Below are 5,576 nucleotides of genomic sequence, written 5' to 3'. Positions count from 1 at the left end.
ACACAACTGTAACCATTTGTCAAAGCATGTTGAATTGTATACTTAAAAATGGTTAATTTTATTGTATGCAAATTATTCCACAGTAAGGCTAATTTAAAAAAAACTCATAGAACAGAGTTCTTAGAATGTGAAAAATTTGATTAAGTATAGACATTATCTCAGTATGAATATAAATCATAAAGGTAATAAATCACCACCTACCAAAAGAACATGATAAGTTCTAGAGTCTAGAGCATTAAAGGGAGGGCATAAAACAGGTCAAGTTTGGGGGTATAAAGAGCAGGAAAAAATAGTATAAGGCTAGCAACCCATAAAATTAGTGACTACCACCTGGTGAAGGTCTCCAAGAGGCAGGCACCATCACACAATACAGGTTCATGTCCGCAAACGAGGAGAAGAATTTAACACACTTTGCCTACAGCCCCAATGATATAAGTAATATGTAACCTTTCCAGTATGTGGTAAGTCTCTGGCCCTGATACTTTCCTCAATAAATAGTTTATATTACTTTTATTTTTTAAAATATTTATTTATTTATTTGAGAAAGGGAGAAAGAGCGTGTAAGCGGGGCGGGGGGGAGGGCGCCAAGGGAGAGGGAGACAGAATCCTCAAGCTAACTCCCCGCTGAGTGACACGGAGGGTGGGGGGTAGATCCCAGGACCCCCGAGATCGCGACCTAGGCTAAAATCAAGAGTTGGACACTTAATCGACTGAGCCATCCAGGTGCCCCAAAAGTCTCTATTACTTTTAGATGAACGTGGTATTATTCCTGCGAATGGTGTATTTGCATGTGAGTTTCCCTTCCAGTGGATGAGGCATGTTGACTTCAGATGAGCATTGCCTAGGAATAGCTGAGTTTGGCATAAACTTGTCTCACAAAAGAACTGCTATGTTGAGTTCTTGATTTCCTTGCTCACAAGAAAGATGCAAGCTGCAAATGGAATTCTCGTGATTTCCTATAAGGAAATCTGAAAGATTTGCTTGTAAATGAATTAAAAAATCAGATTTACTTTAATAACTTGAGGGCTTGGCTGTTTGCCCTAAAGCTATCAAATGAGAGGTGGTATGTAGAGGTGTCGAGATGGGGAGATGAACAGGTGCACAGTGACCTGTGAGGAGTCAGGGTGGACAGGTATACCATGAACTCACTACTTTTCTCTAAATATTTGGCCCACACCCAAGGTTTGTCGTCTTATTGTTTGACCCTTTCAGAGAGTAAAGTCCTTGAGTTCTTAACCTAAAGACTTGCAAATTCTTCTAAGACTAAAGCTGGAAAATGAAGAAAAGAAACCTAAGGAGACAGGATAAGGTGCATTTTGGCAGGTATTACATGATGACCTTTCCCCGGTTCATAACGATGCGGCTCTCTCTCTCTCTCGATGAAGATGAACTCAATTCAAAGGGAATTTACAAAGGTTAAATACTACAAAAATGAACTGAGAGTGCTTATTATAATGCACAGAGTTATTATAAATATATGACATCTTCTCGCTGAAGCTTATGTTTTTCAATGTAATCGAATTAGTGGAATGAATTTTGACTGGAAGGTGAGGGAGACTCGGGGATGTGGTCCTTCCACACTTGCCCTCAACTCTCCGGACACAGGATCGTGCATCCTAGAACGAGGTCAGATCTGCAGAAGGCGCCTGGCATAGTTAACAGCAGAAGTGGCTTAGAGCTCCATAATAGGCATGACCTGGGATCTTTCTGATGCATGCCGTCTAGAAGTGACCTTTTCTTTTTTCCTGACAGGCTACCTCTCTTGCAAACCACAGTGTGGCGGGAAAGTCTCTGCTGCGGCATTCTCCAGAGAGAAGTCTGGCCTCCTACCCCAACAGGCTGGGTAACCCAGCCCCCAATTCCTCAGGCAACACGGTGGCTCTTGAGCCCTTGAAATATGGCTGGGGCAAATTGAAGTGTGTGATAAGTACGCTGGGTTTGGAGGACTTTGTAGGGATAGAAAGGATGTCAAAGATCCCATGATATCAATTAAATGTTGAGATGATCCTCTTTGGGATAGAGTAGGTTAAATGAAATAGATTTCTAAATTTAATTTCACCTGTGTCTCCTTCTTATCTTTTACTGTGGATATTAGAGAATTTTAAATTACGCGTGTGTCTTGTGTTATATTTCGTTGGACAACGCTGTCCTAAGGGGCTAGCTGCAGCTTTGCTGCTCTCACCGTGGCCAAGTTTCCGCAGCCTCACTGCTTCCGTGCTGCTCAGTTGTCATCTTCAGAGACTGTCCCCTCAGATCTAGGAGGCTGCACCTGTGGGGTATTAGCGGTGACTGTTCAGGGATTTGGTTTGGGATTTGCTTGTCCCTTTCCACCCAATTCATGCTTCCAGTCACAGCTCTGCACGTAAGTCGTAATGACCTCCAGTTTCTTCCTGAGCTTACTTACTACTCCTTTTATCCAGCACGTTCTGGAGCTTGGACAACCAGCTTAGCAAACCTCAGCTGAGCCTTCACACCACTTCCCTTTAAAAAAATGGATCTAAAGTAAAGTAATTAATTGGAGTCCAGTTGAAGAAACAAAATACAGTAGGATAGACTAGAATAAACAGCATAGAAAAAAATTCTTTTTTTTTTTTTGTCTAGATGAAAATTTTATGCTATATAGTTTTCCTTTGATTAAATACACTGTTTCATTTTCCTCTCCTCAAAGAAGAATACGTAGGGGGTTTTTTGTACACTTATCTTCTTAACAAATCCATTTTCTCCTGGAACAAAATCCGGCCCCTTTCCACAACCCACTAGTTCCTTCCTGCTCTGGGGCCATCAAACACCCATCAAACGCCGGCCCTTTCCCCTTCTCAAAGTGCACCAAACCAAGCCTCCAAACTGAGCTCCTTGATCTCCTGGAATACTTAGCTTTCCTGCTGTGACCCCACCCACCCTCCTCTCTTCCCCACCTACTTATATTAGTTGAAGACAATGCGGCTAGTAATGCAAAAGAAATCAAAGGTTTTTCACAATAAAATAAACAGATAAAAATCTCATAGGTGTCACAAAGATTTAATGAGTGACACTCACGGCTAGAGTCCTCATTTAAAAAAATGCATACCCTGCACAAAAGATCCTCTTCTGAGAAGAACAGAAGGATGGCACCCTGCTGGGAAGTTAGTTAGTATCTGTAAACAAAGCAGAGAGCTGAGAAAAGAAGCTAAGTGTGGAAACATTTTTAAAAAGGATAGTGGGGCAGACACATGAAAAATGTTTTATTATGGTGTTCTATTAACCAACTGGCTGTGGTTGATACTTCAAAAGTATCTTGTTTATTTACATATTTTACTTGTTAAAGATTTATGTCATCCTCTGTAAGTATCTTGTTTATTTATTTGCTAAAGATTTTGTGTGCACAAGCCGATCCCTTTGACATTACCCTTCCTCCTGACCTCAGCAGGATCCATGGTTGTTTGATAGTCAGACTATAGACTATAGCTCAAAAGGTCACCTCCTCCGGGAAGTCTTCTCTGATGCCCCACCTACAATAGCCACTCTCTACCACAGCACCCTCCTGAGGTTTTCTGTGCAGCCCCATGAGGTAAAAAAGATTTGCAATACTGTCATTCCTCACATTAAAATATTCTTAAAATTACAAATAACAATGTGTTATTTAATAATCAAAGAAAGCCTTTGTTTAAGTTTATTTTAATACACTTTTGTTAGCCTTGTTGATAATGGCCATTTGGTTGAGGTAATATTACTCATTAAAACACTAGTACAGTTTAACCTGCGGGGCAAAATCTGTAAAGCTGGAGTGGAGCCCCACTTGTGGAAAATGCAGGTCCCATTACTGTCGGCGTTATGGTCGGCCGTGTTCCTCATGTGAACGCCACCTGTCTTGTGTGTCCTGTGATCCTGTGTTCGAAACCTGGCTTTGCCCTCTTGCAGCTGCGTGACCTCGTGCGAGCAATCTGACCTCTCAGGGCCTCAGTTCCACATCTGTGCAAGGGAGCCCTGATACCCACCTCTTAGAGCTGTTGTGTGCGAAGACTGAATGAGTGAAAGCCCGTAAGGCCCAGGACGTGGCCTGGCACAGAGTAGGTGCCAGAGACACGCTAGCCATCCGTGTCACACCACTGGAAGTTTACACACCCTGAAGGGACTGCGCGAGCTGTCTAGACGTCAGGCAACTTCCACAGAGCCCCAGGGAACATCGGTTGGCTGCTTCCTCCACGTATGGAAAACAGGGCGCCTCAGCCACGGGCCACTTCCAGGCGGGGCCTGGCTACGAGCTTCCTCCTCAGCCCCCAGCTGCTCTTCTCAGGGAAAGAGTCACAGAATCACTCATTCCTCCCCCACGTGAGAAACTCGCCAGGCCAGAGACTCAGTGCTTCTCCCCAACACATCTTTCCTGGGGGAGAGAATTGACGCAAACAGCACCATGGCCAGCCAGCTTCTCAGTCATTCACCCTGGGGCCCTCTAGAGACTGTCATGAAGCAGTCACTTTATTTTATTATTTTTTTTAAGGATTTTATTTATTTATTTGACAGAGAGAACGCGCACAAGCAGGGGGGAGGGCCGAGGGAGAGGGAGAAGCAGGCTTCCCGCTGAACAACGAGCCTGCCGATGCGGGGCTCGATCCCAGGGCACTGAGATCATGACCCGAGCGGAAGGCAGATGCTTAACAGACTGAGGCTCCCAGGCGCCCTGGAAGCAGTCACTTTAACAAGATAAAAACGGAGAGAGGCTGCAACCCATTTCTTACAGCCTGGCTCTCCCTGATTGCTGGACCCTTTCCATTAGCATCAGTGGGCTTCCTATCACAGAGAAAAACACTCGTTTATTAAATTCTTCATGCCCGTGTTCCCTAAGAAGGAATCACGCACACACACACACAGAGGAGAAGACACATGGACACCACCACTGCCTAAAGCCTAAGATATTTATGAGCTTAATTTTGGTGCACAGTGGGATAGAGCAGTGCAGATTCGAGGCTAACGGAGTTGTGTCCCCTCTACTTACACCAAGAGGTGGTAGACAGGGCATTGCGAAAATGAACAGAGGCAATTCAGGAGACATCTATACTTTCGTTTCTTTCCTAAATTGTGGGATCATAATGAAGGGCAAATTGGTCTTAAGAAGCAGACTTCATCACCCACGTTGGAAGACCTCCTTTCCATTTGCAAAGTGCAAATATTCCTGTGGCTAAATGATGTGTTCAATTACTTTCACTCCAAATGGACTGAAACCCTCTCGGGTGTAAGTGAAAAGCAAATTTGGCCCATCACAGCTGACAAGAGTCAACTCAAGTAAATGGCTGGCTCACTAACTGTACACCCTTCCTCGGAGTTCTGATCCCATTGCTCTTTTTTATTCTTTAAGAGTGCTACATTAGGACTCATAAAGACGATGTACCGTGTAACCCAAACAGACCTCTCCAGTGTTTACGTACCACTTTCGACTCTGTGACAGATACTCTCTTCGAAGGAAGCTATAGCAATTCATTTAACACCCCCTGATCTGGAACTAGGGGAATATTAAAAGTGTCTAGCACTGTGTTGCGTGCATGGCCAGAGCTCCAGAAGTACTTGCTGATGCGCTGATTTGGAAACAAAATACCGCCCAA

The sequence above is a fragment of the Leptonychotes weddellii genome, chromosome 3 (genome assembly GCF_054177405.1).
Source record: "Leptonychotes weddellii isolate Sample4059 chromosome 3, ASM5417740v2, whole genome shotgun sequence".
Classification (NCBI taxonomy): domain Eukaryota; kingdom Metazoa; phylum Chordata; class Mammalia; order Carnivora; family Phocidae; genus Leptonychotes; species Leptonychotes weddellii.
Note: the sequence above shows the minus strand (reverse complement) of the source record.